Source organism: Chiloscyllium plagiosum, chromosome 34 (assembly GCF_004010195.1).
Source record: "Chiloscyllium plagiosum isolate BGI_BamShark_2017 chromosome 34, ASM401019v2, whole genome shotgun sequence".
NCBI classification, from domain to species: Eukaryota; Metazoa; Chordata; class Chondrichthyes; order Orectolobiformes; family Hemiscylliidae; genus Chiloscyllium; species Chiloscyllium plagiosum.
Window position 1 is genome coordinate 28144177 of NC_057743.1, and position 8660 is coordinate 28152836.

General features: G+C 38.6%; 1 protein-coding gene across 2 annotated transcripts in view; it reads right to left on the reverse strand.

Moving 5' to 3' along the window:
• The window catches only part of rer1 (retention in endoplasmic reticulum sorting receptor 1), a 28798-nt gene extending 21343 nt beyond the window's left edge, over positions 1 to 7455 (reverse strand). Inside the window, exon 1 of one of the 2 annotated variants that reach the window (XM_043676020.1) lies at positions 7349 to 7455. The gene's annotated coding sequence lies outside the window, so the exon portion shown is untranslated. Of the gene's footprint in view, positions 1 to 6674; positions 6777 to 7348 lie in introns of those variants that run through there. The other variant, XM_043676019.1, reaches the window with a different exon arrangement.
• Between the last annotated feature and the right edge of the window lie 1205 nt (positions 7456 to 8660).

An 8660-nucleotide genomic window follows, 5' to 3' on the forward strand; every position in this document is an offset into this window, starting at 1 on the left:
GTGGGGTGCCTGGGTCAAGGGTGGGGCACTGGTTGGGAGAGGTTATGATGGGTTTTTTGGAAAGGAAGTGATGCCCCCTGGGAATAAGGGGGAAGATTTCCATTTAAATAAGTTTTATACTTTTTTTTACTATTTAGAAATGGGTTTTTTTATTATATTGATCTGAATGTACTAAAGAGCTTTTATTTTTGTGAATTTTATATGCTCTATGCTCGGGATGTTTTGGATAAATACGGGTTTTGTCGTGATCTGATGTTAACACATTCCGAGCAGGTATATCACTGCTCAATTTATGTGTTATCCGTTGGATTTTTTTTTCTCTTGAATAATGTAAGAATTTTAATGATAGACTCTGGTTAGTTTTAAGTTAGATGTGTAGTTAGTTGAGTTTTGTCTTTTTTTTCCTCTTGGTATTTCTGTTTTCTTGTTTGATAGATTTTGGTGATCATTTATTTAAGAGTTAACTGTATATCAATGTTTATACTTGGGTCTTATTTTAGTTTTCTTTTGCAAACTTTTGGAAAAAAAAAACAAGGGGGACAAGCAGAAGAAATGTTTCCAACTAGAGGTGGGGGACAACACAATGCTTTACCACAAGATGATAGATACAAGGCACAGACTGTAAAATTTGTTCAAATCAATTGGGTAACTACCTGGAAAAGGGATAAGGTTATAAGAGACAGGACTTAAAGTAAACAATGCTGTTTGACGAATTGGTGTAATTTGAGATATTCTTGATAATTCTACAATAAAACAAATTTGATTTATAATAACTATTATTTACGTGCCATCTATAAGCCATTACTGGACATGTAACAATTCACTTGAGCTAAGTGGCTGCATTTTGAAATAACACAGGACAGTTACTTAGCATCACACTTTAACTTGCGACTTTTAAACTCTATTTATTTACACATTAGTGTTGCTCACTCCAGGTTGGTATCTTAAAAGTAAATTTGGTCCATGAACAAAGTTTATCCTTCCATGCATCTTAATAGCAATGAATTCCTAACATCACTTATTAATTCTTTCAACTAAGGTTAATTAAGCATAGCCTCGGATGAGGCTCATCTGAATGGTTCATATTTTGCTATGGTTCTTAGAAGGTAGGTGAGCCAAACAATACAAGTTTTCCTTATTAACAGCAGTTGATTTAAGATCAATTTATTTCTGTCCTTTCATATCTGGGTCTAAATATTAATTGTGAATTCAAACATTTTGGTTACTAAATGGTGAACTGATTGTTCAAATTCCAATCAGTAGCAATATTCATCTGCCCACAACAGCACTCCGCCCCTGCCTGCCAAGTATTCTTACCCATCCTTCAACATTACCTAACCAATTACATTTTGCAGTATTAAATGCAATTTATAGGCCTGGCCAATTTCTGTGGCTCTGGAAAATGGCAGAAAATGCATGTTACCAATATAAGTGTATTGTTTCTTGCCACAGCTTGCTATTAACTTTTGATATTGCACTCATGATGCCTCCAGCTCTCTGAAACTGGTAAGAAATACTAACAGGTGCAATCCAGAATGAATTATTTGGGCACTTTGTTGCTCATCCTGGAGCTAAAAGGAGCAGTTTGTTGCAGTTATCCAATTCACAGCCTCCACAACAAAATCAAAATATCGTTGGTAATGAATGGCAACCAGTTAACAATATAGAGGTTTATGCCACCCAAGAGTGATTTCATGGCAGCAGTGATATTGAATACCATTATAAACTAAGAGTCATTCTGGTATAATGCACGTTTCATCTACGTGAATTGGCTATAAAGTGATTGACAGATTGTGAACGATGTCTGGACAACACGAACTTTCTACTGAACGGGTATAGCGAGTTTCTATAGCAATTTTCTACAGCGCCATTTTCTATAGCAGTTTCCATAGCACAGGCTTGGGGAGGAATGCAACTGTCGCATTATAACAGAACGACCTGTATGACAGTCAAGTTGAGCAGTCAAATCCTGAAGTCATAATAAAATGTAGCAACAGATCTCTTATGGTATCATGTTAGGAACATGGATGTGGCATTACTTTTGAATATGACTTGTCCCCTTCAGGTATGATGCCATGCAGGGGAAATGCTCAAAGCAGGTCCTGAGATCGATCACTGATCAGTGTGAAGGCTGATTACCAAACTCATCTCACCAACAGAAACTAATCTATAAACAAGCTTGCCATGGATTACACCATTCTTTAGAACCTTAAATGTGAAGATCACTCTCAATACATAATGAGTTAGATAGTTACAGCAAAGAATTTTTAAATATTTTCAGTCCTTCACAACCTCATGTTGTCCTAAAGTGCTTCACAGCCAATGATGTATTACAATGCATAAGATTTATAAAAACATACAATATGGAAACTGGTCAGAAGTAAACACAAATAGCAATGGAAACGGGTCTACGGCAGCATTTAAGCTCCACATGAGCCATCGCCCACTTTATTTCACTTTGCCAGCATATCCTTCTACTTATTTCTTCCACGAATACTTATCTAGCTTTCCCTTAAATGCATCTATGCTAACTACATAGACAGTTCTCATTCCTGCTTTAAATAAATCCCAACATCTGATTTGTTGATCAGCCAAAAGCTTACATACACTACAGCAACAAAGGGTTCAAACCCAGGATGCTTTGAAGTTAAGAAGAAGGGTCTCTGGACCCAAAACATTAACTCTGCTTTCTCTCTACAGATGCTGCTGGACCTGCTGGGTTTTTCCAGCAATTTCTGTTTTTCTCCTGAAGTTATGATGTTTCAAAATTAGTTATACATTGTGTTAGCTGGTCTTTTTAAATAACCAGTCTACAATTATATTGGATCGCCAAAAACACCGGACGTAGTCTATACACACTGCTGAAATGTAGTAAAAATGTCAGTGAATTTGTCCACAGCAAGCACCAATAAACAGCAATGTGGTGATGACCTAATCAACAGTTTCAGTGATATCAATTTAAAAAGAATTCTGTTAAGACAATAAGCAAAGTCCTTAACTCTTCTTCCAACAATACTATAGAATAGTACATTTACCAGAGAGGGCAGACACGGTCTCAGTTTAACATCTAATTCAAAAGATGGCTCTTTCAACAGTGCAGAATTCCATCAACATTGCTCTGAATTTTGTGCTTCTCCAGTCTTTAGGGTGGTACACGACCCCACAGCCTAACCCGACTAATTCATTTCATTTGTTATTTCTATGCTGATAAATACGTCATGTGAGAATTTGCAGTTGGAACATTGTCGCAAGGTGTCTGAGAGCTTCAGGATTCAAGTAGTCCAATTTCTCAATGAGCTCTTCCTGGCAGATTGCTATTTCTTCCACACCACTGTTTCCACCTAGTCAAAATGCCACCAATATGTTCAACACCTCAGCATAAAATCCCAGCTATCTATTCAGCTGGATATTACAATTTGATAGTCTAGAAGTGATCCCAACATCACAGGAAAATAGAAGAAATACACTGAGGAGCATTCAGCCCATCATGAGTCTGTCAATATTCAATCAGATTATGGCTGATCCCATAACTTTACATCGCATATTACAGTGAATGCCAAATACAAATCATATGAAGCATCCCATATATTTACTGCCCCATCTGACATAATCACCATCCGTATTTCACTTTAAGGAGGACAGATAAAGCAATCCAATTTCATTTAGGACAATTAAAGTTATCCAAAATAACTACTCTCCCTTTCCAGACAAATTCCTTTGAACAGTTCTATATTAATTAGTTCCTTTCTCTATAGTCTGTTACTGAACAGCGAGCGACATTCATTAACTGCTTTCACTTATCAGGCATTTTAATCCAAAGTTTCTCATCTAATTCAGATTCTCATCTGCAAGGAACAACATTCTCTTCGGGGATGGCAAGAAAGCAAGAGTATGTGCACTCAAATACAGCCTCATCATGTTCTCAACTCATCCCAATATCCTTCACATCCAATAAAACATTCAGCTGGGCAGACAATGATGTGTAGGCAAATACAGAGTCTATTTATGCACTACAAGGCTCCACACAGAACAAAAGACAAAAGTGGCCAGTGACTCTGTTCTGCTGGCTGAAAGAGGAATATTAATTATATCATCACGAGATTTATTTTCTATTTATCTAAATGCCAGCATTGGATCATTAATTGCCAGCCTAATGCAAAGACTAAGCAGGACACAGAAGATCTGAGTAGATCTTTGGGACAGAACAGGAAAAAACTTTATTTTGGTAATAAAAGGTTGAGATTCTATGGAATGCACGTTTGTGCTTGAAACAGAGACTACTTCGAGTGACTGTTCTTAGTTGTTGATAAAAAAGGAACATGGAAAGAGTAGGCAAGAGGAATAAGATCTACAGCTCAGGTAGAGATTAAACAGCACCAGACTGGCTTGAGCAAACTATCTGTTTTAACACTGTAATTGTGTGTTAATTTTCTAATCATAACAGTGATTACTCAAGTTGTAAAAATATAATTAACATTAAATTTTGATTTTTGTTTCGTTTCAAATGCCTCCATGACCTAGCCCTACCGTACCTCTAATCTCTGTCGAGAGTGTGGTGCTGGAAAAGCACAGCAGGTCAGGCAGCATCCAAGGAGCAGGAGAATCAACATTTCAGGCAGAAGCCAATCTCTTCCAACCTTCTGAGATTCTGCACTCATCTAATTCATATCTTGTGCATTTCCATTATATTTACTGCACCATTGGTGGCAGTGTCTTCGGTGCCCAGGCCCCAGGTTTTGGTACTACCTCCCTACATCTCTCTGCCTTTGAAAAACTCCTTAAAACATATCTCTTTTAGTCATCTGACCTAATATATCCTGATGTGGTTCAGTATCATACTTTGTTTTAATACACTCTTGTAAAGTGCCTGGAGATAGTTAATTATTTAAAAAGGTATTAAATAAAGTTATTGTTGCTGAATTTCAGAAAAGTGGAAGCATACAAATTTGCTTTAGGCACTAGGCAAGGTAATGCATTCCTAAAGCTTGTCTTGAATTACCTAAAATAGTCACTGCAGTGATATTCTAATATTCTTAACTGCTGTTTCTCAGTATGTGCAGTTAGCACATTCTGGATTTCACTGAGAAATCCCTATGTGTTCAGGATATGAAAACGGTTTTGTGGCTTTAAACCTTTAACTGTACATTTAAAGTGTCAGGTGTATCAGCTGGTGTTAGTTCAGTCCAGATTGTTCCTGCTCACCCACAACTCAAAGTTGTTAATAAGGCTAAACCAAGAACCAACAGGAGCTTAACACCTCCAAATGGGAAAAAAAATCAAATATTGAGAAAATATTCGGTAAGATTTAACCCAATCAAACAAACTACCTTTCTGCTCATCTTTCCTCTACAATTGGCACTGGCTCAGGCTGAGGGAAGATTCCAGCAGAATAATAATTAGGAATTGTAGCCTTAAATGATCTTAATCTCTTGCTCATAAAATTTAATTAGTATCCCAACTGCTGCTTTGGCTAAAATTAGCTAACTCCAATGATCTAGGGGTTCTTTAACACAATGCTGGCATCCCTACCTCAGAGCCAGGAGACCCAGGTTTAAGTTCCACCTGCTTCAGAGGTGTGTCAAAACATCTCTGAACATGTTGACTTGAAAATATCTAAACTAGTAATCTAACTTACTATTCTCTGGTGTTGATGGTTGAGCTCAATGGTGTATTGACCAACAGCCTAAATTATTTTGGCTTTTGTAACAGCATTTGTTCAATATCCTAATCTGAGGTGGCAGTTCCATTATTGATCAATAATACCAAATACAGTACTGAGTTGAGTGTAGATTCTGAAGTATCCTCAATTGCAAAGTTAACTATATTCCTTCACAGAATCACAAAAGTGTTAGAATCTGAAGGAAGATTTTTGGTACAAGACAACTTCTAAAAAGTTGCTAAGGAAGTATAACAGCTAAAAATTTCAAAACAGAGATTAATAGAATTTTGTTGGTCACAAGTACTAAGGCTTACAGAACCAAAACAGGCAGATGCAAGGACAGATCAGACAACAATCTAACTGAATGGCAAAACAGCTTTAAGGATTGAATGACCAGGAAATGTTTTTAATGTGACCACTGGAATATATCATTTCGGAACTTACTGACAACTACATAGCCAGCGCAAGATCTTGTGTGAGCAATCAACAAATGCACTCAGGCTGCTTTCTACAATTTCATGTCAATAAATACAGAAATAAGGTAGGATTAAAACATACTGAGTATTCACAGGGCTCTACACAACAAAAACTGCCCTTTCCCTGCACAAAGTATAAAAACTCAGACAGCAAGCCAGAATACACGGAGGAAAATTTATATTTTCCTTAAGATCACAACATCTATTTATATATAAATTATTCCATATATATCAACCCTGAATTGATTACTGAAGAGCTAGTGAGGTCAAATGAGACTGAGTGAGGAAAGGTTGGAGTTGACACCTTGTCCACTGCTCAAAATCTTGGGCCAATCCATGGCAGAGCACTATTTTGAAACACTCCACAAAACCAAGATGACTAAAATAACACACTGTGGCACATTAAATTGATTTTATATTTATACCACATTTCCTCAAACAGCAAACTTATACTAGATTTGGCTATGAAACTGAAACCAAGACCTAAGACATCTCACATCTGTAAACTACCAATCATGGCCTTAGTCTGAGGCCTTTACCTCTGGGAACGAGAGAGTTTCAATTCTGTTAAGACACTATTCGAAAGCAATTTGTTTGACAGACAGAAGAGATGAGCCTGGCAGGGGCTGGCCCCGAAAGACATGCTGGGAAATGCAGTCTTCCCTCCCACTCCTTCCATCAAAGTTTGCGAATCAGGAATTACAACCCCCATGATGAACCACACGGGAACGTTGCCCGTCCTTTTCCCACACCAGGATGTTCTTAAAATAGATACAACTGAGACCGAAGACGAAATAAGAACGAGCTACAATTTAAAGGGTCAACTTTCATTGATAAATGCTGGCCGGTTGATGTGTCAAAGGAAGGAAATATGCAACTTCACTGGTGCAGGCTAGGATTTGTAGTCCATTAGCTCGCTCCGGTTAATCTAGGGACAGCTCCAAGAAAATCGGCAAACTACAATTCCCGGCATGCGCTGCGAACCCGTCGGCAACTTCCGCTGTCTCCATTATCTTCCCCCCCCCCCCTCTCCCCTCCCGCTAAGGCCGCGACGTCTCCCTGAGGCAGAGATAGCGCCGCAGGAGGCCAAGGGTCAGGAGAAAAGGCGACAAAACGCAACCGTTACAGTTACGGCGTGTTCCGTCGTACGGTCAGGATAAAGCAGCGTCTGCCGGTGCCTGTGTTGACTTTCCCCGAGGCCCATCACTCTCACCTGAGCAGCTACTCGCTTCCAGCGGCCTCCACTCCTCAACGCTACACGTCACTACGGCCTCGTTCCCGCTCCCTCACAGACCCCACCAGCCGGCACCAGCAAACATCGATTGTGCGGCGCTCTGCGCCGTGCCCTTGACGTTGCCACATGTTCTGCACTTGTCAATCCAAAAGGATTCAAGAGGCTGCATGTTGTTCACTATGTCACCTCTGGATCTTCATCATTGCCAAGGATACAAACCCATCCATTGTAGCATTAGACAAAAATAAAGAACTACGGATGCTGGAAACCTGATTAAAGAAAAACAGAAATTGCTGGAAGATGTTAGTATGTCTAACAGTATCAGTGGAGAGAAATCAGTTAATGTTGGCACAGATGCTGCCAGATCTGCTGAGATTGTCCAACAGTTTCTGTTTTTGTATCATAGCATTAGAGTGGCAAGAACGAAAGGAGATCATTGTACTTTTCTCTGTAGCTCCCCACACCTTTTCTTTTCAGGTTCCCCTTTTGAAACAACCATTTAAATTTTGAAATAATCACACTCTCAATCACTGCAATGCAAGTCCTATTTGCTCATTTCATTTTTAAAAATCCTCTCATTTCCCAATGGTTATTTTTGCCAATTACCTTAAAACGTACCCCTCTGGTTTAGGACTCTGTTTGCCTTGACCTTTAATTTTTGAACACCTCTGTTAACCTTCTCCAAGAAGAACAGTTTTTATATTCTTCACCAAAGTTTATCACAGACTCATTGTTTTTGTACTTGATCTCTATAAAGTCCAGGCTCCCTAATGCCTTTTTAACCACTTACTAAAATTGTCAATAAAAACCAAAAGAACTGTGGATGCTGTAAATCAGAAACAAAATAGAAGCTGCTGGAAAAGCTCAGCAAGTCTTGCAGCATCTGTGAAGATAAATCAAAGTTATTATTTCTGTTCCAGTTCTGAGGAAGGGTCACTGGACCCAAATCGTTAACCTTGATTTCTCTTTTATAAATGGCTGCCAGACCTGTTGAGCTTTTCCAACAACTTTGTTTTTGTTACACAGATTGTCATGCCAGCTTGACAATTTGTGCACTTATCCCTTGTTCCAATATTCCCTGTGGAATTATTCCTTTTGTATTGAATTTCTTTGCTCTTCATTGCAAAATATCCCCCTTCACACTTGGCAAAATTAAATTTCAAATGCCAATATCCAAACATTCCACCAGCCTGTTGTATGTCTGCTCTAACGGAGTTTAGCACTGTCCTCAACACAGTTCATTATGTGTCAAAGTTTTGTGGCATCTTCGAACTTGAAATTGTGCCTCACC